The sequence below is a fragment of the Lissotriton helveticus genome, chromosome 6 (assembly GCF_964261635.1).
Source record: "Lissotriton helveticus chromosome 6, aLisHel1.1, whole genome shotgun sequence".
NCBI classification, from domain to species: Eukaryota; Metazoa; Chordata; class Amphibia; order Caudata; family Salamandridae; genus Lissotriton; species Lissotriton helveticus.
The window spans coordinates 1379891087-1379914394 of NC_136067.1; the positions used below are offsets into that span (position 1 = coordinate 1379891087).

The following is a 23308-nucleotide window of genomic DNA, read 5'->3' on the forward strand; positions in this document are numbered from 1 at the left end:
TGAGTGACCTGCCCTCCAATAGGAACGAATGGGGAATATGTATGCCCATGGTAGTTCCTGATGTGTGGGGAGTGCAGGGTCGAGTTTGATATGTGTGAACTCGTGAGAATGAATGCTGCGTAATGGTGTATGCAGCATGGTTGTGTCTAGTCTAGAAGCGCCACTTTTAGAAGTTGGCATATTTGTGTAGTAAGTCTGCTGGCACGTGATTGGGTGGTGAGCCTGGCCCAGGAGTGCCTGGGTCTGCTTGTGGATTTACTGTCTGGTTTGAGTGGGACAGAGGCTGCAGAGCCCGCCCGGAGGGAGGGGGTCGGAGTCAGCCCGTGGATGAAAGGCAGCATCTGCTGCCAGGGAAGCGGGAGGAGATAGCGTCTGATAGTGCAGGGCTGTGCCTGCCTGGCCACCCTGCTGGCTCCCCCTCCTGCTGGCCCACTGTCACCTCTGACCTGAGGCTGACAGGAAGAAAGAAACCAGAAACACCCCAGTGCTCCAGCAACCCCCAGAACTGGTTTAGACCGGGCTCAGGGCCCCCTTGCACACAGGCTTCAAAAGACTTCAAAGGACTTCAAAGACTTTTCTGTGTATAAGAAGGGGCTGTGTCCCCTTCCAAAATGTTCTTGTTTCTGACTTGAATCTGCCAGGGGCGTGCTGCTGCTTGGGCTCAGGGGAAACATAGGGTAGGGTTTTCTGCGCTATCATTTTTACCATTACTATCCTGCGGTACACTGTTTTTATTTGGCTTGCTTATTTTGGATTCCATTACATCCTTTTCTTTGGTTGCCTCAGGAACCCCCTCAATAATTTTCGGTACCGGTGGGTCCTTCGGTACCGCTGGTGCCTCTGCAGTTTTAGTGACCTTGGCCTTCGGTAGTGTATGAGGTGCATTGGGGTTGACTTTTTTTAGGGAAGATTCAGCGATTCCCTTGATGTCCCCCTCAATCCGTTTTAGATAGGTCTCTACCTTGCTCAACCTCTCCTCAAGTGGACGTAATAAGAGTTTTAGTGTGTCAAAAATAATGTTTGACTCAATGTTCACAATCCCTTCCGTAACCCCTTTAGTTAAGTGGCCCCCTGTCGGTTGTATCGTGTTCCCATGGTCTAATGCATCATGCTCCGTGTTTGTGCTATCACTGATAATAGGTATTTCCATGATGCCAGGGCATGTTGAGATGTTTTTAGAACCCTTATTATTTTTTTTCCTTCCACCATGTTTAATCGGTGGGCCCGGTTTCACCTTGGGAATAGTCCCTGTATTAGCTCCTTTCTGTTGTCTGGTATTATGCACCTTGGCAACATTGGGAACATTGGGTAGTTTGTTTGGTGAAAGTAAGAGTGATTCTGAAACAGTAGAGGAGCTCCCATCTGTAACATATAGTGCATCACTATTAATATCCTGCAATGGGATTATTTCTAAGATAGGGGAAACATTAACTCCCCCATTAGGTAGAACTCTGTCCAAGGAAACAGGAGTTTGTGCGTTGGCTATTTGGCCTAGTGAAGATCGTCTTGCAATGGCCAGTTCCTGGGAAACCCGTCTCTCCATGATGACAATACTTTCATCGACAACAGAGTTCATCTTTTTAATGAATTGGTCCATTGCTCCAGTGAATGCAACAGTGTCAGTTTTCCCTTTAACCTCCTTTGTTGGCATTGTTCATAAGCCAGTTAGAAGTGAGAATTTAAAATAAGTTAAAAGAAATTAAATCCAAAGTACTCACGAAACAAAGATTTTGGGATGTTAGTGGGGTGGCCCGTCCCGGCCTCTGCCGGTCTTGAACGGGCTTAAACGGGCCCGCCCTTGGCCCGGGCTTTACCCGGGCGCTCCCGCGCGCGACTCGCGGGGCGAGAGGCGTTCCACTCCTTTAACGCGCCTCCGGGCGCTCTGCTGGCATCACCACCGCCGGGGCACCTGGGGGATGGAGTTCCCTGCCCTCACGGCGGTGATGTTGGCGATGCGGCTGCGGTGCTGAAGGTCGAGCCGTTCCCCTCACAGCAGAGTTATGGCCGCCCCAGGTATGTCTGCCAAGCCGTTCCCCTCACGGCGCTGTTGTCTCGTTTGAAAAGTGCTCCCACTGAGCGCTCGGCGGTCCACTCCTTTAACGCGCCTCCGGGCGCTCTGCTGGCGTCACCACCGCCGGGGCACCTGGGGGATGGAGTTCCCTGCCTCACGGCGGTGATGTTGGCGATGCGGCTGCGGTGCTGAAGGTCGAGCCGTTCCCCTCACGGCGGAGTTATGGCTGCCCCAGGTATGTCTGCCAAGCCGTTCCCCTCACTGCGCTGTTGTCTCGTTTGAAAAGTGCTCCCACTGAGCGCTCGGAGCTCCACTCCTTTAACGCGCCTCCGGGCGCTCTGCTGGCGTCACCACCGCCGGGGCTCCTGGGGGATGGAGTTCCTTGCCCTCACGGCGGTGATGTTGGCGATGCGGAGTATGAGATTCTATTTTAAAGTGTGCTGCTTGGGGTTCAAAGGTCTCAATTTGATGGGCCCTACATACTTAACTGAAAAATTAGTCAAATACACCCCAACACGTTCACTCCGATCTGAAGGGAAGAGCTTGCTCACCATCCCTCGTATTAAGCAAACTAGATTAGGAGGAAAATCCTTTCCTTATATAGCCCCTAAACTGTGGAATCAACTGCCCTTGGACCTTCGCCAATAAGCTAATTACTTGACATTCTGGAAAAAACTCAAGACTCAGCTCTTTTCACCTCTAATGCTCCCACTGTGTTGTGTTTACCAGTTGTCCTTAGCGCGGAGATACCCCATTTGGGGTGAGTCAGGCGCTTCATAAATGTAATAAATAAAATAAAAATATGTGCAGTGATTTAAGGTAGATATAGGTAACCTATATCTTAGTAAGGGGTGCATGCACCACCTTACCCAGGCTGCAGTAGCAGTCCTGTGGTGTCATTTTGGAAGGCTTCCCAGGGGTGGCATAATACATGCTGCAACCCCTGCTAGGCCTCTGGGGTACCTATACCCTTGGTACCTAAGGTACCATATACTAGGGACTCACAAGGGTACCCCAGTAACCAAACTGGAGTATACCTATAATACATGGAATCATTTTAGAAAATAAAGCAGATAGGCTGGGGCCCTGAATAGCAGCACCCCAGCAAAACTAAGTCAAAAACCATCAAAACACCGGGAAAAAAGTGGGGGCAACCATGTACTCAGATTCCACCTTCCTACATAACCCCCCCCAAAACGAAAGGAGATAAGGCTAACCTTGCCCAGTTGAGCCTTTATTGACTGAGTGGCCATATAAGGAAGTACCTACACTGACATGGTTACCCCCTGTCTTATGGTCCACTAAGCAATCCCTCACCCTAAGGCTATGAGAGGGTCTCCACCATGGGGAGTCACTACCTGTGGTGTGTTTTGGTAAAGTAAAAGACTGGTGAGGGGTCTGAGTATTGAAGTGAGGCCCTAATAAATTTGGTCTCAGCTCCCTCGGATCACTGTTCACCATGGATGCTTTTCTTTCCATGACTGAGTTGCACTTTGCTCTAAGGGTCAACCTTTTGCTGCCTAGAGCTAGGGTTTGGGTCCCTTTGGATGGAACACTGTAGGGACATGGTAGATTTGGAACCACTGGGTCCCAGGTGTGCCTTTGCCCAATAGAGTCTTTCTGGGGGTGGTCCCTTTTCAATGTCAAAAGGGATCCCTCAAGGGTGAGGAATTTTTTACCTGGCTAGGGCTACTAGACTGGGTGCCCCTAATCTGCTGATGGAGGGGTTCCTCTGGACAGAAAGCCCTGTAGGGTCCACTGACCTCCCTCACCTCTGCAGCCCTGGGCTGACTGAGGAAGGGTAGAGAGGGGCAAGTTACCTGCTCCAGGCTGGGTACCACCTTGGAAGGGTCCCCTGACATCAGAGGGGTTGTCAGGACAGGCCTGACTACCTCTGGGGCATTTCTTTTACTAGAGGTAGGATCAGTTCCCTGAGGAGGATGACCCTTACCTATAGTCTGGGGGGAAGAAGACTGTTCTTCATCCCTTGTGCTCTCTTGTGGAGAACAGTGGGCCATTCTTTCAGGCTCCATCACTCCAAACGTTCCCTGGGGTTGGGCTGGGGCCTGCACAGCCCCATTAACTCTCTCAGGGACGCCCAGCATTCTCAGATGGGCTTGGTGTTCAACTTGAGCCCAGGATGAAAATTCCAGATCATTGCCCAGTAGGCAATCTACAGGCAAGTTTGGGGACACTGCTGCTCTTTTTGGGCCTGTTACCCCTCCCCAGCTGAGATTGACAATGGCCATGGAGTGATCTGTTTTGACACCATCAATGTTGGTCACCTGGTACTTAAACTCAGGTAAAAGCTGTTGAGGGGGGACTAGTTTCCCTGTCACCATGGTGACACTAGCCCCTGTGTCCCTGAAGCCCACAGCTTTCTGACCATTGATTTTGGGCTCCTGTCTGTACCTGCCCAAAGCTTTGGGACCCATGGTAAATGTGGCAAATCCCATGCCACTGTCACAGACTAAGGAGGCATGTGAGGGGGACCTGTCTAAACCTTGGCCCACCTCTGTTCCCCAAGAGAATGCACATAACTTTTTGGGTGCAACACTACCGCCTGGGGGATTATCACTAGTAGTACCAGGAGGAGTGGTAGTGGTAGTTGGAGGAATATTTTCTTTATTGCCAATCCTGGGGCAACTGGGATCGGTTTTCCAGTGTCCAGGCTTATTACAAACATGACAATATGATTTCTTTTCAGGAGAGGAGGGAGTTTGGGGCCCATCCCCAGAAGTGGATTTTTGGGGCCCTGTAGGGGAACTGTCTTTTGATTTATCCCCACCTTTCTCTTGGGACTAGGTAGAATCTTTCTTCTGGTCACCACCTTGATTCTTAGGCCTTACCCTGGTTCTGACCCATTTGTCTGCCTTCTTTCCCAATTCTTGGGGAGAAGTCAGATCAGAGTCCACCAGGTACTGGTGTAAAAGCTGTTTTTGACAAATATTAAGGACCTGCTCCCTCATAATTAAGTTGTGCAATCCTTTGAAATCACACATTTTATTGCCATGCATCCAACCTTCCAGAGCCTTGGTAGCACAATATACAATGTCAACCCGGTCTTGAGTCTGTACCTTTTGGGTATCTCTGAACTTAATCCTGTATTGCGCAGTGGTTAAGCCAAACCCATCAATCAGAACACTCTTCAAGACAGTATATTATCAGCATCCTCTTCTCTAACAGTGAGGAGCTTGTCTCTACCTTTGTCTGCAGAGGAGAGCCACAAGATTGTTGCCCACTGCTCCTGGGGAACCTTCTGAACTTTGCAGGCCCTTTCCAGTGCAGTTATCCACTTGTGGATGTCATCCCCACTCTGGCAGGGAGGGACAATCTTGTTTAAATACCTATGGTCATGAGATCTTTCTCTGCCAGTATGGAAGGTGCTGCCACCATGCAACTCTCGTCCCATCTTTTTTCTAGCTCTTTCAAGCTCTAGGGACTCCCTTTCTTAAGCTACCTGCTGTCTTTTAATCCTCAGCTGGGCTTCCTCAAACTTCAGTTGCCTTTCCCTCTTCTCCTGGGAGGATTCCCTCCTATGAGAAGAGACAGAGGTTCCTATAGATACACCAGAATGGTCAGACTCCACAGAAGGAGATCTGGGCCTTCTAGGTGTACCTCCAACCCTTCCTGGGGGAACAAAGAGAGGGAATTCCTGGCCTTCATTATTTTTTCCAGGAGGAGCTGCACTGTCCAGGTCAAGGTCATTGTCACCACCCTGGTCAGCATCAGAGTCTGAGTCCTGGTGGTTTGCACCACTGGGCTCTTCCTCATCTGCTGCCCCATCCCCACTGCCTAACCCTTCAGGCTCTGAAGACTTTCTACGATCATCTAGCAGTAGTACCTCCTTGGAGCATTGGGTATTGGCACTTTTACCTGTCTTCAATTTCCTCATAGTACACAAGGCCCTCAATTCTAAGAATGGGAATGTGTCATACTTGGATGTCTGTAATATACTGACATCTGGCAGGGACCCACTGGTTCCAGGCCTTGAAGACATTACTAGTGTGGTGTGGTGTTGTCAGAATAGTCAAGCCTACGGTCAGAAAGAGCCTTTCAGTGAGCACGACATGTGGAAAACGCAAGAAAGCAGTAAGGCAGAAAAAAATCACCAATCAAGGGCAACCCTAAAATGGCCACCAAAAATCGATTGCCAGAGTTGCTGGTCAGCGCTCTAGCCTTTGATTGCAATCAGCATGACCCAGGTGAAGCGCACGTTCTGTGGCGCACTTCACCTGAACTTTGAGGAAGGAAGGACGCCCGTTGGAAATGCGCAGCGAAGTATTAGGAAAAACTTCATCGCGTTTCTGAAAAATAATCATACCTGGTTCGAGTACAAGTCCAGAGGAAACTCACGGAAGCCGCAGTAAGACTGCTCCGAGTATTATATTATTACGAGCATTAGCATTGTTTTGTTAGAGTAAATACTGTGTAAGAGGCATGTGCATTTGAGACTGAATTTTCTGAGGTTCTGAGCATGCATTTCATTGAGTCCTCTGCTCCCGTTGAATAAGACTTCCAGAGTCAGAACAAGTCTATAGAGGAAGGTCAGACTTGTAACACGCACCTTTATTTAGCGCTACAGTAGCAAGTGTGAGAGAAAGCGAATAGCAGCAATTAAAAAACAATCTTCGAAGATAGAGAGCTGTAGCTCGAAGAGAGATTACATTTAATAATATCAACGCAGCACTACTTAGTTGTGTTTTAGAGTGAATATTAACCTATAGTTGGGCTTATTGTTTAAGGAGACAGAATAAAGAAGCATAAGTAAAACCAAGTTAAGGTGAAGCAAGATAATAAATTAAACTGATACTTACCAAATACAGAATCCACAATAAAGACGGAAGCAGTAACACGTTAGGTAAGGAACCTGAGAAAGATAAAAGAAAAGAGGTTAGCAACAGAGATATAAGAGAATTAACCAATCACATTAAATGCTAGTTACAGCTATTTGAAGATAAGAACAAATAAAAAACACCAAGAAGAGAGGCATTGGTCACATCAAGACGGGGTAGGCGAGCAAGAGTATAGAATATATAGCACTATAGAAGTAAGAAGGGAGTTAGAGTATTAATGAGGGTTTTTCCCTTACAGTAAAACTTCTACTCGTTCTAACCAGAAGAAGACGTTTGAAGCTGAATAAAGAATTAGACGCGTTGTTGCTGTCTCTTCTCTGCCCCATCCCTTTTTCCCCCTGGGGTTTAGTTGGCATACACGCTCACATTCGCGTGTTGCTGAGAAAACTTAGTGTGGCATTGGGAACTTGCGACATTCTGCTCCTGTGTATTGGTGAAGAGCACATCTTGACAGGTGTATGCACCTACCTACTCTAGTGTGGCTTACTAAACTCTCTTGAGTTGTAGATAGAGTGTGCTAAGCTCTTGACACAGACCTTTAAGTTCAGTAGAACTTACTGTATTTAAGCTTGTATTATATGCACCTCTGGTACCTTAAGTGGTTTTCAGTTAGTCAATCACTTGAGATTATCTGGTAAAACAATGGCAAACTGGAATCCCACACGCTGCACACCAATGTGAGAAGTTGGCCTGGCATATGCTGTCCACTATTCTAGTGGGCACCTTGCACCAGTCCAAACGACCCTTATAGATGATAGGTAAAAGACAACCTTTATTGAAAGCTATCCTAGTGGTAGCTACGGAGAGCTGCCTTCAGGCAAAGTCTTGGAGGAATTTAAAGCAGCTTATTTTACCAATCTATAATCTTGTGAATGACCAAATGAATGGAGAACCACACCAAGTATATATATATAAAATATATGTTTTTATTCTAAACACATCTCACTAGTCTCTTTATGAGGCTAGCGGCAAAAGTACATACGGAAAGCTTAATAGCACACAGTAAATTAGCACAATATACGTTGAGCCCTAGGGGCATACCAAACCGTATATTAGGAAAGTGGTATAAGAACCATGACTTGACTAGACGCAAGGCCTAGAGCCTGTAGAAGTGCTGGGACCACAAGTAACCACCCAAAGTAGTGACACAGAGGACCCACAGGGGACGCGTGCAGTGTCTAAACATAGCTGCGGATCGCTGTTGACTTCAATGGGGAAAGTCGCGGTTGGAAATTTAAAGAAAGGGACACTTAGAGGAGGACTTTGAGCAAACCCCTTTTTTACTTAAGGGGTTCTACAGCCAACACCCACGGGAGCACTGGAGTACTCGAGTTACCTCAGCCAGGGAAGTCGGGTGCATAGTAGGTGTTGGGAATTGTCGTTGTTTCCAATGGCGATCTGCTGCAAAGTGCTGCTGCAGTCGAAGAAGAAAGTGTCTGGGTGATCCAAGCCTGGATTGAAGATGAGAAGAAACTGAAAGCAGAGGGGACAGAGTCTGGGTCACTAGTCAGTGACCAGGAGCACAAAAGGCGGATGCCCACCGATGTCGGGTGATTTCAGGTGAAGAAGGTGAAGCTTGACTCTTCAGCCATGAAGACCAGGAGGTGTCAACGACAACCAGGTTCTGGAATCGAGCTGTCCCACAAAGGATGTCGAGTGCTGCGGTGTCAGTGTCCTGATTGGACCCAACTAGCCTTGGCAACAGCAACTCATGCAGAAAGTAAAGAAATGCTTTGGTGCACACCAGCAAGGTATGTGGGGCTCACCACGCAGTGGGGAGTCAGGGCACGTCTGGAGGAACCAGAGAAGCCCAAGGAAAAGTAGAGTTACCTTCACAGGGACCCACCAGTCCAAGGACCAGGGATCACGAAGGAGCCTCAAGTGGAAATGCATGAAGCGGGCTCACAGAACACTCATGGAGTGTAGGCCCACAATTTCTGATGCAGATGGTGCTCGGGGCTTGGGCTACAAGTAACCCAAAGCACAACTTCAAGAGATGTCAAGAAGTTAATGCCCTAGCAAATGTGCACAGTGTCCAGGAGTTCTGGTTCCACGTCACTCGTGAGGGCTGCAGGTCTCAGCTTTGCTGGGGACTTGGATCGGCTTCTGAGAAGTCTGAAAATCCTCTTCCTGAGCTGCAGGTACTTTGGAGTCCGTCGGGAGCTTCAGAGATGCAGACTGTCAAATGCATCATTGGTGCCTACCAAGCAGGGGAGTCACTCTTTGACCCCAAGGGAGATTTCTTCAGTCCTCTAGTCTTTAGCAGAGCGTCGAAGTTCCAGGATTCAGTCGCAGAGTTTTGTCCAGGAATATCTAAAGTCCTGTTGCCAGGGGTTCCTTACTTATACCTAAGAAAGGAGTTGGACTAACTCTAGGGACCCACATATGGAAGGGGTTTGGGAAGAGGGGTGGCTGCACCCATTTCCTTTGTCTAGTTTTACTCCAGAGCAGGGGCTAGTAGCCCCTGCAACCGGTTTGAACTGGGCTATGCACAGGGACACCAAATGATCCCCCAGTGTAGACTTCAAAGCACTCTCCGAGTGCACCCACCCAGCCCCAATACACTAAAGCCTGTCTGGGAGGAGGTTACACCTCCCTGTGTGTGGAAAACCTATTGTGCAGGCCTCCCCTGCCGGAGTTTCAGTCAGCAGCAGGAGGCCAGACTCATGTCTGTGGCTGCAGCGTCCATTTTGTGATGCCAGGGCTCTTTAAACTTGTTACCGGGAAGACAGGTGTGAACATGTCTCTCCCTCTAGAAGGGTGGAATTCTACCCCCCCCCCGCCAGAATTGTCAGGGGGGGGCAGCATTCCAAAGTGTTTGACACCAAACACGACGTGTTTCCGTGAAGCCATTCCAAAGTTAGCATTTACCGCAAGGTTATAATGCACTTAAGAGTATATGGTAAGGCTGCATCACAGAACAGCCCCAGAGAATAGATTCCGAAGGTTGCAGAAGGGCCCTGCTCATGCATGGGCACACTCCCTCACGAAACAAAGCACCCTGCCTTCAGGATTGATTAGGCCTGCCATAGGGGTGACTGATAGGTTTCTATGTGCAGTGATTTAAGGTAGATATAGGGAACCTATATCTTAGTAAGGGGTGCATGCAGTAGCAGTCCTGTGTTGTCATTTTGGAAGGTTTCCCAGGAGTGGCATAATACATGCTGCAGCCCCTGGTAGGCCTCTGAGGTACCTATGCCCTTGGTATCTAAGGTACCATATACTAGGGACTCACAAGGGTACCTCAGTAACCAAACTGGAGTGTACCTATAGTACATGGGACCCGAACCAGGAAAACATAGTAAGCTATATTGAAGATAGCGGGATACCAATAGCTGATGCGGAGGAAGCAGTTAAATTAGAAGACATAGTGTCTATAGAAGAAGTGGAACTGGCATTGTCAACCTTACAGGGAAGGCGGCTGGAGTTGATTCGTTGGCATTAGAATTTTGTAAATCTTTTAAAAGAGCACTATTATTGCCTTTGTGTAGAGTGATACAATCGGTGGCAGCAAGTGGGCAGGTGCCGGAGTCGTGGAATACAACACAAATTGTATTTTTCTTAAAAAAGGGCAAATCTCCAACAGAATGCGGGTCATATCGGCCTATCTCACGTATTAATACTGACGCAAAGGTCTTTTCAAAGATCTTGGCAACTCGCCTAGCTCCACTTATGCCACGACTAGTTTCTGAAAGACAACACAGGTCCATTATGGGGAGGGACACTACTGCTCATGTCAATCAATATGGCCATTGGGGCATTTGATTACGCAGATAAGATGGGGATTGACTTCGGTATGATATTATTAGACGCCGAAAAGGCCTTTGACCGAGTCAGGTGGGACTTCTTATGGGCCGTACTGGCCAAAATTGGTCTAGGACCTCAATTTCGGTCCTGCGTACAGACTTTATACTGTAATCCACAGGCCAAGCTGTCGTATGGGGGACTGCATCGTCATCAAAAAGCTTTATTCGATTTTTTACAATCCTAAAAGCATATACAAACAGCAGTACATCAGAATTACACTAAAAGATTTCGGACTGATCTGAGCCATTTAATTTGATGTAATGTGTCTGACTTAATAATATCTAGGAAACCCTGGGCATAGCCAATAAGTTCAGGAGTGGTCCACAATCTCCTCCAATAGAGCAGGGGACGCAGTTTAGCTATAGCTGCAATGGGTTTCTTACCTAGATCTAACAGCAATGGACACATAGGAGAGCTCTGGGGAAGTCCGGTTATATTTCTTAGAAACCTATTCTCTGCTGAGGTAAGCGCTACAAGGTTCTCACAGCCCCACACCTCTGAACCATACAAAGCTCAACTAACAGCCTTCAGATTATAGATTTCAAGGACGGGACTGATAGGCTTAGATAGGATGCGATTTTACTCCCGACAAAGCTCTCCAGATATCTGTCTGAGTTTAAGTGAGGCTATGTCGATTTGCCGGCCCCACTTCATACTACCTTGGAAGTTAACTCCCAGATAGGGGAACTCGTTAACTATTTCAAGAGGACCCTCTTTCATTGCAAATCCTCTCGTGTTTGCCTTGCGTGCATTAAACGTCATTAACTTTGTTTTAGACACGTTGACCTCCAATCCCCTCTATCAGCAGAAATCCTCAAAAATTTGAAGAGCTTTCTTTAGTCCGCTCGGAGTCTTGGAGAGAATCAACGTGTCGTCGGCAAACATAAGGATGGGGGAATGCATTCACCTCCATTTCAGTTTCTGTGTGGGACAAGGCAGGGATGCCCTCAGTCCCCGTTATTATCCACTCTTTATATAGAGCCATTTCTGGGCACACTACAAAAGTGCACACAAATTAAACCTCTAAAAGCTTACAATACTAAACTAAAGATCCCATCCTATGCAGACGATATCGCAGTCTATGCAATCAACCCAGAGGAAGCTGTAATTAGTATTAAGGTAGAAGCAGACAAATTTGGCAATGTTGCAGGGTGCAAATTGAATGCTGACAAAACTCAGGTACTTACCACTGTCAGGATTCAGAACTCCATTATCGGATCTTGTGTCACTATAACTTACTTGGGAGTAAAGATAACGGCTAAGATTAATCAGATCATTGATTTAAATTATGTACCCTTGCTAAAAGAAACTATTAAATTGTTAAGAATTTGGCATAGGCTCCCTATAGGCCTGTTAGGCAGATGTAACTTGATCGAAATGAAAATATTGCCTACATTTCTATTTTTGTTTCTTTCTATTCCTTTGAAAGTCCCCAACATATTTTGTTTAAAAATTAGAGTTTTTTTTTAGTAGTTTTATTTGGGGATATAAAAAACCGAGGAGGGCGATTGAGCTGCTTAAAGCTACATATGATCAAGGTGGGCTTGGCTTCCCAGATTTCAAAGTCTATTTCTGGGCTGCTTTTACGGGTCATTTTCGTAGTTTGGTCGGCCTAGATCAGACTGATTTTGTCTTCACATTTATGCTGGGGAACCAGAGGGATACATTTTTATATGGAATTAGAGATCCAAACTATTTTAAAAGGGTAGAATTTAAGACCTTTAAGGATATTGTATATATTTGGCACTTTCAAAACATCTATGGTAGCAATATTGCTGTAGGTCCTCAAGACCGACAACTGATTGAATCAGACGAGGTTTTAGCCAGTTTTACTATCAAAGAGGTGCAGAAGGCAATTGAGGACACGGCAGGGAAGAAGGCCCCTGGCCCAGACGGCGTACCGGCCGACATGTTTAAATCAAACTCGGGCATGTGGGCAGTAGTCCTCACTAATGTCTTCAACGTGATTAGCTTGGAAAGGACAAAAGCACCAACATCATGGTCACAGTCTGTTATAATCCCCATTTTCAAGAAGGGACAAAGGGGAGACCCTAGATGCTACAGGCCCATTTCTTTGCTAGATTCTACCTTTCAAATATTGGGCAAAGTCATCTTGGAAAGAATCTCAAATTGGGCAACAAACAATGATATCCCGTGTGAAGCTCAGTATGGCTTTCGAGCCGGGAGAAGCACTGAGGATCAATGCCTAAATTTACATCTTTGGCTTTTATGGATTTGTCCACAGCTTTCGACCTAGTTAATAGGTCAAAGCTGTGGTCAATACTTTTGAATTTGGGCCTAGACCAAGCATTAGTGAATTTCCTGGCACAACTCCATAGTGATCTGAGGGCTACCATACGTATGTCCCAAGAGGGAAACTGTACTGCCTTTTTTAAATCAGAAAGGGGGGTGCGCCAAGGGTGCATTTTGGCACCAATGCTCTTTTCACTTTATATTAATTCACTGGGAAAGACCCTGGAAATGGCCTCCATTGATGTACCACGTATGGGTGACTCTTTAATGCCGGTCTTATTATATGCCGACGACACTGTACTGTTGTCAAGAACCCCCAATGGATTACAACGTCTCCTAAATTCTTTTGGGGACTTTATGCAAAGCTTGGATTTATCTGTTAATATTGATAAATCCCATGTTATGGCAGTAGGAAGTCGTAAGAATAGCATTAAAACCCTCACCTGTAATGGCTCAGTGTTATCTAAAGTTAAAGTTTTTACTTACCTGGGTGTGGTGTTCGAAGAGAAGGGGACATGGGCACCACAAATTACAAGTAAAGCTGTGGCAGTAAAAAGATCGGCTGCCGCTATCCTAGGTTTTGCGAAAAGGTTGGGAGGTAAACCACCTCAGGCTATATTAGCAATTTACAGAGCCAAAACTTTGTCTATTGCGAGGTATGGGGCTGCGATATGGGGCTACAAAAATCTGGCCCACATTCAAAGAGAAGAGAACATCTTTTTGCGATCCCTACTGGGCCTTCCTAAATCCACCCCAGCTTTCTCCGTACATATGGAATTGGGGATAGGGTACATTGAAGACTCTTTGGCCCTGGCCCCGCTACTGTCGTGGATTAGGACATGGCTTAACCCAGTCTTAATTCTAAACCATGTGATTATTAGGGATTGTATGGGGAGGGAAAACGTGGTTAAGATAGGTTGGCTACAATATATTAAAAACACAGCAGTATACTTAGGCCGCCCGGAGCTATATATAAACCCCGAGAGTCTAAGGAGAGAGGACATTGACTGGGTTAAGAAAAACTTTATAGAGAAGAAGGAAGCAGAGAGAGAGGCTATCGAAATTTTAAAACCAACTGCCAGGGCCCACTATATGATGATTGCTTCGTTATCTATTCAATCTTATTTGACGATAGTAAATAAGCCTTTCCATAGGTGGGTCCTCACTAAATTCCGATTTAACCAAGCACATTTTTTGCTAGGAGAATTTGACAAATGGTGTAAGCCTCACGAAAATGCTCCCTGTAAATGTGATCACTTCTCAGATCAAGATTTGCTACACTTTGTGTTTTTCTGCCCCTTGTATAAGAATGGGAGGGAGAAATACATTAAACCAATTTTGAGAGGTTTAGACTTTATACAGGTCAGACCAGCCTTACTGTATTTGCAGCTCATGGAAACTACAGTAGTTATGTATGGGGTAGCAAATTTCTTGATAGTGTCAATTCGATCAAAGCAAGCAAGATCAAGGTTAAATTGCTAACGTAAATTGTTTGCTTAAAACTATTAATTGACTAATGTTTTTGTAATCCAGAAATGTGAACCAATGTTCTGCACGTCTTGCACTTTTTCCCCAGGCTGTTAGTACTTTTGTATTTAGAATTGTAAATATATGTTAGTCTTGCTAATTTTTTTCATCTTTTTTACATTGTTATGGGCCCATAAAACTATTGTCCCTGCAAACATGATGACAAAGAAGTTTTTATATGAATATTTCACCTTTTAATTGTAATCCTTTTAACTTTTTTACTTGTTTTTAATAATTTGTCTGTATGATTGAAAGTGATTTTGTAGCATACTTTTATGATTTTAAAACAATCGAATAAAGTGTTTTTGACTCTGACTCTATATATTTGGCAAGCAATGTCTACTAGGAGCAATCTACTGATATTCCATAAAAACTAACCATTGCGGGGGAATCCCACTTTTCCTGAGGTATTTAGGGATCAAGTGGGTAAAATTTGGGCGAACTATGGAGTAAACTGCTTGGGCGATTTATATAATGATAGAGGTATTAAATCATTTGAAAATTTAAGACTGGCCTATAAACTTCCGGCCCATTTTTAAAAAAATATTTGCAGATTAAGGGTTATCTTGCTTCTAATGTGGCCGTAAAAGAAAAAAAAACATTTTACAGTCTGGGATTGTATCTATAGGGAGAAGTCTAAATCTCTCATTGGCTCAATGTATGCTCTTCTACATAGTTTCAGACCATTGGGCAATGAAAAATGAGTGGAAAGTTGGACTCAAACCTTGGGGACAATGGTCTCACCTAGAATGATAGAACAGGTATTAGGCTATGTTAAGGACTCTGCCCATTCTGTTAGCTTACAGCTCCAGCAAACACGTATTTCTTGCATGATGTATTACACTCCAGCTAGAAAAGCTAAATGGGCCCAGGGAAATAAGATGGGGGATAAGATAAAATGCCCAAAATGTGGACTGTATGCTGCTAACTTAAAACATATGTTTATGGAATGTCCAGAATTGAATAGGTACTGGAGGAAAATCGAGCAAATACTTTAATCTAAAATAGGATTGGATCACCCACTCACGGATCTTGAAATTATGTTGGGATATAGAAATGGTAATCCGGCAATAGCGCGTCTCTTTACAATTCTAATGGCTGCAGCTAGGCTGGCTATTGCCAGGGCATGGGTCTCTACTACACCACCGGTGGCAGAGGATTGGTGGGCGATTATCAGAGATACTTATGGTGTAGAGGCAGCTCTGGCAAAGGCATGGGGCATCAAATCATTAGTTAAATTAGAGGTATTGTGGGGGCCATTGGCCCTGGATGGCTTAAGGTAGCTGGATTTGGCTAAATATGAAATAAGAAGTATTTCCCCCAAAAAACATTTTCCTTACATATGCTATGTTACTGTGAAATTTCTATTTGTTTCCTCTCTTTTGTTTCTCACTATTCTCTTGCCTATGTATTCATATGTTTGCTTATTCATATTAATTTATTTGTTTATGTCAACTGTATGAACATGCTCATCTGATGGAAAAAAATATTTTATAAAAAAAAAAAAGGAATCATTTTAGAAGAGAAAGCAGATAGGCTGGGGCCCTGAATAGAAGGATCCGAGCCAAACTAAGTCAAAAACCATCAAAACACCAGAAAAAAGTGGGGGCAACCATGTAGTCAGATTCCACCTTCCTACAGTGAGGAGTGGTGAACTTATAAGTTACTCCACACTCCTGTCACATGGACTTCATATAATTAGAAATGAAGTTTGAACTACGGTCTGACACCACCTCTCTGGGAAACCCCACATGGAAGAGAATCCCCATCAGTGCACGTCTCACCACAAGGGCCGTCAATGTCCTGAGAGGGATGGCTTCTGGGTATCGGGTAGCATGGTCCACCAAGACCAGGATAAACCTGTTGCCCATGGCTGTCTTGGGGTCCAGAGGCCCCAAAATGTCAACACCCACCCTTCCAAAGGTTTGCTGACCACAGGGAAGGGCTGGAGAGGAGCCATGTGCTTCCTCCCACTCTTCCCACTTGCCTGGCAAGTTTGACAAGTCCTACAATGAGTATCTGAACTCTTGCACATCTGGGGCCAATAAAAGTGGGTGACAAGCCTTTCAACAGTCTTGTCCTGCCCCAGATGTCCAGCTAACGGTACATCATGAGCCAAACCCAGTAGGAAGGCTCTGAAGCGCTGGGGTACCACCAGCACACGGGCTGACCCAGGCTCAGCAGCATTAGGCTCGCTATACAGTAGGCCATTCTCCCAGTAGATCCAATGTGATCCAGACTGATCACCTGCTGCCTGGCTTGAGGCCAACACACAAGAGAAGGGCACTTCTTCTGTTCTGTACAGAATTCCTCCCTGGAGGGTCCTCCTTCTTGCCGCCAATGGGTCAGCTCAGGCAGGTCCCTCAGTTCTGCAACTTGCTCCCCTGTAGGTTCCAGGACATCCCCCTCAAGGTCTGCCTCCTCCTGGACTGTGGGAACAATGGGGGCTGGTTTCTCGCGCCCCCTACCTCTTCTCTTTAAGGCAAGTACCTGGGCCATACTTTCAGGCTCCAGGACCTCTTGAGCACACCTACTGGCTGCCATAGATCGAGTGGTAACACACTCCCACTCAGGCAAACCCAACATCTCTAAATGAAACCTTCTCACCACCTTAGCCCAAGGAGAGCTCTCTAAATCATTGCCCAACAGACAATACACAGGCAAGGCTGGCCTCACAGCTACTTGGAGAGCACCTGAAACCCCCCCACTCAAAGGAAACCTGAGCCACCTTGCAGTGGCTCTCTGTGTTGTCAGCGGCAACAACTGGGTAACATGCATTTGGGACCACCTGCTCTTCAGACACCAGCTGACTACTGACAGCTGTCACACTGGCCCCGGTGTCTCTCTGAGCCTCCACCCTATGGCCATTGATGGTCACCCACTGCCTGTACTTTTTGGTGCTATCAGGCAGCTGGATCCTGGGGACCACCTCACAATCTCCTAAAGAGACAAGGGACATTTCTGTGGGACCCCACCCACCTTGGGCACCCATCTCCTCCCCTCCCAGGTCTACACTCGCCACCAGACGGGGTGGTGTACAGGGTGGTGCATTGTGATTCTTCTGGGGGCATTGGGGATCATACTAGCGGTGGCCCACTTGTTTACACTGAAAGCATGTAGGGGGCCCCCTGTGAACAGGTTTACCTGTCGGGGCTCTGACTTCTTCTCAGGGGGAGGCTGGGAACCCTTACCTTGGTTCCCTTGGGAATTACTTTGGGGCCCTTTCAAGAACTCCCTCTGTTTACCCTTGTCCCACCCACTCCTCTGCTTGGGATACTTCACCAACCTTGGCGGAGTCTCCTTCATGCCCCAGGTGGTCCCGGGTATTCACCCAGCGGTCCGCCTCCTCAGCAAGCTTCCTAGGGTTAGTTAGCTTGCTATCAATAAGGTGCTGGCGTAGCTCTGGAAAACAATTACCAGACAAGTGTTCCCATGCAAATAAATCATAGAGCTTCTCAAAAGTACTCATTTTGCTACCCTTCACCCAACCATCCATAGCTCTGCAAAATAAAGACACATATTCTACCCAGGTGGTAGCCTCCAGCTTGTTACAATTCCTGAACCTCTATCCATAGAGTTCTGGGGTCAGTCCATAACTTGTCATCAGGGCTTCCTTCATGTGGGCATAAAGCATCCTACTCTCACTGGGCAGGTCTTACAATGTATCCCTCCCATCACTAACAAAGCGGCCCCACATTCCTGCTCCCCAATCCTTCTCAGGGACCCGGTGGGCCAACATTGCCATTTGACAGGCTGCAAACCACTGCCCAAAATCTTCATGCTTATGGAAATCTTTGATGACATCCTTTGGGAAATATACCCGGCCTTCTGCAGGCACAGATGATGCCCTGCCACCAGAGGGACTCAATTCAAAACTTTTAGCCTTAAGCTTCAATTCCCTCAAAAATCTTTCATGTGCTAATTTCTCTTTTTCCCTTTCAAAAGCTATTCTGTTATTCTAAAGCTTCAACTTCTTACTCTCTAGGTCCTTTTGACTCTCTAACTTGAGCTTGGCCATCTCCATTCTGTGCAATCTATTTCTCTCTCTGTCCTCCAGCTCTCCTGGGCATATGGCCTTGGAAGAAACACTGCTGCTTATGGGGGAATACACTCTCTTCCTGGCTGGACCCAATGGCCAATCCAGCTGCCGTTCTGCATTCTCAGCCTCCTCTGCAGGCTCTTCCACATGCTCAGAGGCATTTCTTGCTTCCACCCAGGCCCTCAGCGCCTCTTGGAACTCATTCTTCTTGGTGAGGCCTGGAGTAGCAACTTTACATTTTCTACAGAAGGCTTTCAGCTGTTTCACATTGTAGGCCTCCAACCTTTCTTCCTCAAAATCTATATCCATAGATGCGTTGGATGCTGCTTTACTCATGGCAATACGAACTGGCGGTCTTTAGCAAAAATAACAGTTCCAAGGAAAAATAATTCTACCCAAAAAATGTATGTGGTTGCGTTTGGTCTGCACTCACTAGTAGTGCACACAAATCACTGTATATGAGTCACAAATGCAAGTCCAAATCCTCACCGCTGACCACAAATGTTAAAACTGGGTGTCTTTAGTTGGCAATGGCTTATACCTTTGTCCAAATAGGGACTCTTGCTTCTAGTTGGAGTAAGGGGCTACACCCATAAAATAACCCCTGCTCAACCCTGTGGCAGCTTGGCACAAGCAGGAAGGCTTATCTCAGAGGCAGTGTGTAAAGCATTTGTGACCACACACAGTAATACAGTGAAAACGCTACAGATGGACACAGTACATGTTTTATAAAAATAAGTATTCTTTATATAGACTTAACACAAGACCCAAACGACAAAAATCCACAGTACTGTAGTAAGAAAATGACTTTAAGATAGTAGAAATAACTCAGTTCACTTTAGATGGTAAATGCGACACTTTTCTCACAAAATACCTTTGGATGCATCACGCAAGATAAACAAAAGGTTCGCAGAGAGAATGCTGCATCTGTTCCTTGCTTCGGGGTAGGTGATGCGTCTGTTCCTCAGTGCTTGCGCGAAGTAGGCGATGCGTCTGTTCCTTACCGGAGATGTGGTGGTGCGACGATCTTGTGGTGCGCCCCGGTTGCGATGCAACAAGATGGCGCCTTGATGCGATGCGACGATCTGGTTCGATGCGAGAAGATGGTGCCCTTGATGCGATGCGACGACGTAAAGACGATGCGTGCATGCCCGGCGGCCGTGAGGCGACTCTGTAACTTTAGGGAGCCACGACAGGCCCTGCGACACGCTTCTCCGGTGATGCGACGGCGACCCTTCCGGTAGCGAGACTCTACTCCTGTGATGTGACGACACATAGCTGTGACGGAGACATGCTTCTCCTATGATGTGACTGTGACCCTTGCGGTGGCGGCACGCTTCTCTAATGATGCGACAGCTGCGGATGCGACACGCTTCTTCTCGTTGAGTCGCACTTCCAGCTCCCAACAACACACAGGTTTCTGCAGACATAATTCCCAGCAAGGAAATTCAGGGGGAAGCTGGTGGTGAAGTCTTGTATCCCTGAGACTTCAGCAGGAGGCAAGCACAGTTCAAGCCGTTGGAGATTCTTCTTCAAGATGATGAACGTTGCAAATAAAAGTCTTTCTCATTTCCTTGGAAACAAAGAAACCACTGCAGGCCATCCCCAGCAATTACATCTAAAGTTCGGGGTCTGGGTCCCCCTTTTTATACGCACAAATCCTTTGTCTCTGAAGGCAGAGAGTGTCTGTACCTGGTCTAAACCAGTTCTGGGTGCATTCTGCCAGTGCACAACTTATACCTTTGTCAGTGTGGGCCAGTGTTATCAGACTCACCACAGGAGGTGGAGCCAGCATTGTGGTAGGCAGACAGAGCCCAATTCAGGCCCAGGTGCTACTCCTCCCACCACTCGCAATGCAGATAGGCATATTCAGCCTTGTGCTGACTCACCGTGTCTCCTGGAGCCACCCCAGCCCCAGCCCCTGTCACTCACAAACCAGACATGGAATACACAACCTAGCAGAGGGAGGCTTGGATGGATGGTTAGGCAAGAAAATACCTACTTTCTATAAGTGGTATTTTCAAACACAAAATCAACTTCACTAAAAGATGTATTTTATCATTCTGAGTTCAGGTATACTAAATTTGTTTCTCTACCATGTTCCGTGGGACAGTTAGGGTTATAAGATGTTATAATCAACTGCCCATTCTGGCCTATGGGGACAGGTAGCCATGCAATAGTGAAAACGAGATTGGCTATAATTCACTATCAGGACATGTCACACACATCAGGGCATGTCCTACCTTTCCCACATAATGCAACCTGCCCTAGGGCCTACCTTAGGGGAATCTAACATGTAGAAAAGGGAAGCGTTAGGGACTGGTTAGTGGGTGGACTTACCAAGTCGACATGGCAGTACTAGACTGCACACAGGCTCTGCAACGGCAGGCCTGGGACACACTTTACGAGCTGTTTCTGTGGATAGCACAATCAGTGCTACAAGCCCACTAGCAGCATTTTATCTAAATGCCGTGGGCACACACGGTGCACTGTACTAGGGTCTGACAAGTAAATCAAATAAGCTAATCATGGAGTCACTTATACATTACAAAAATTTACAATAGGGAGCACTTGCAGTGTGGCACTGAATAGCAGTGGCACAGTGTCCAAAGCATCTAAAACCAGCAAAAACATAAACGGAGACTCACTCCACTAGTACCTAGTCTATATTGACGAAGGCCATTTAGTGGCTGAAACGCGTCTCTCCTTGTGCTCAGGATTGAGGGCGACATCAACAAATAAAGAGATGCCGAATCCTGAACCACTTTGTGTCCGTGCTTTCCTTCCATGGTGTCACTGTGGGAGGTGGATTGTTTGGTTCATTTACTTATATATATATGTCCAGTTGAAGACTAAGTATAGTTGAAACGCGTAGGCCGTCCTGTTGCTTAATGCACGTGGTGTTTGTGTAATAAAGAAAATTTGAAATCTGACCTAGCTGCTGTGGTGCCGTGACTTCTGTGGTGAATAATACGTGCCCAGGGGATCCGAGGTGATATATATAAATAAATGCCATTGGAGGCAAATGAATTGCGTAAAAAACACCGGACTGGGGAGTGACACAGAGCGAGGCTTACCTTTTGAAAAAGTTCCAGGCGGAATGAAACATGTCAAGGACTGAGCCGCAAGCCGCTTGTTTCATCTCAATAAAGGCAATTTTAACGAAGTTTCCTGGTGTGGCCAAAGGTTTTTTTCCCCCGTGGAAACGAACACTGTGGAGAATATATATCGGCTTGGTTCAGCCGGAGGCTTAACACCACCACAAGAGCGCCGGCAATCTCCCGCATTGAACCAGTGTGTGTGAAGTCGGTAAAACCGAAGAAGGGAGATTGGTGCCGCCGGGGACCTCACCTCGGTTTTGGTTCTGGTGTCGGTTTCCAAAGCAGACTGACCCGGGGAAGCTCCGTGTCTAATTGATGCAACTGAAGCACTGTACAACAGCTGCGCAACGCTCTACCCACTGGAGGGTTACAAATAATTGAAACGGACTCCTTGACTCACGAGCACGACGGGGTTATGGAAAATATCTAATTGGAACAACAACTCCGAGGGAGACCCCCAAGAACAATAGAAATAACTAGAAAACTCGGACTGTGAATCAAGGGGTCACGGAGTAAGACACGACCACAAGTCCCAAAATGCATTTCAAACAGGAAGTGATTCCACAAATAAATGCCATTGGAGGCAAATGAATTGCGTAAAAAACACCGGACTGGGGAGTGACACAGAGCGAGGCTTACCTTTTGAAAAAGTTCCAGGCGGAATGAAACATGTCAAGGACTGAGCCGCAAGCCGCTTGTTTCATCTCAATAAAGGCAATTTTAACGAAGTTTCCTGGTGTGGCCAAAGGTTTTTTTCCCCCGTGGAAACGAACACTGTGGAGAATATATATATATATATATATATATATCAAAGGTGTTGCTCAAGCATCTCCTGCCCGCTCCAGACCGAAAGTTGTATCGTTATAGAAGGACTTCTTGGGCTAAGTCCTATTAATTAGGTAAAGGAAAACGATACTTGTGGGATTGTTAGAAGTTCTTTATTCCGCCGCCGCCAAACGCGTTTCGACTGCCAAGCAGTCTTGCTCACTGGACAAGAGGAAAAAGCGCGCGGCCATTTTTAAATAAAGAAATTACACGTAATGAACTACATGTCAAAGGACATGAAAGACAGACTCGTAATTTTTTGCATAATCATAACAGTGCTTATAGAATCACAAATATCCTTTGGCAAGACAACATGATAATTGTATAATTCACATTTCTGTGTTCATTTACAAAATTATTTGGTAAAAACGGGCACACTATTAAATTATCTGTGTGAATTTTCGCTTTCCATTAAAATCTGTCAACAAACTTTATCGACAAACTTAAGGGTGTATAGCCAAACTCGCGCCCAAGTGGGCATACAAAATTTGTCGATTAACATCGGCTTGCAAAATAAAGCTCAAGTGAGCATATACATCCTTCAACTATGTCAACCTGCTCTTATCATGCCACATTCCAAATAGATACCAAAATCACTAAGATTAATCCATCAGTTTTGCCAAAATTCATTTACGAATCTCATTTCCTATTAACACTGAACAAAGTCGAATCAGTTAATTTTGCTATGAGTCTGTCTAGAAAAAACTTTCTTATTCGTGAACATATTAATACATCAGTTACAGGCAGCTTCTCCCACTGTATTCACATACTATGTATTAAAGATGTGTATGTAAATCCTCCTCCATATTGAGACCCTTAGGTTGTTTTGAATCTAACTTGATTATATAGCGAGATTCCAACTGTCTTAGTTTTTTAAGACGATTACCAC

At 46.0% G+C, this 23308-nt stretch overlaps 1 protein-coding gene and 1 long non-coding RNA gene across 10 annotated transcripts in view; one reads left to right on the forward strand and one right to left on the reverse strand.

The window, feature by feature from the left end:
* The window catches only part of LOC144763503 (uncharacterized), a 556338-nt gene that overhangs the window by 79990 nt on the left and 453040 nt on the right, over positions 1 to 23308 (forward strand). The window lies entirely within an intron of this gene.
* LOC144763504 (uncharacterized) overlaps positions 1 to 23308 on the reverse strand; it is a 179277-nt gene that overhangs the window by 48337 nt on the left and 107632 nt on the right. The window contains exon 3 of the long non-coding RNA XR_013596228.1: positions 6829 to 6881. This is a non-coding gene — a long non-coding RNA (uncharacterized LOC144763504). The remainder of the gene's footprint in view (positions 1 to 6828; positions 6882 to 23308) is intronic.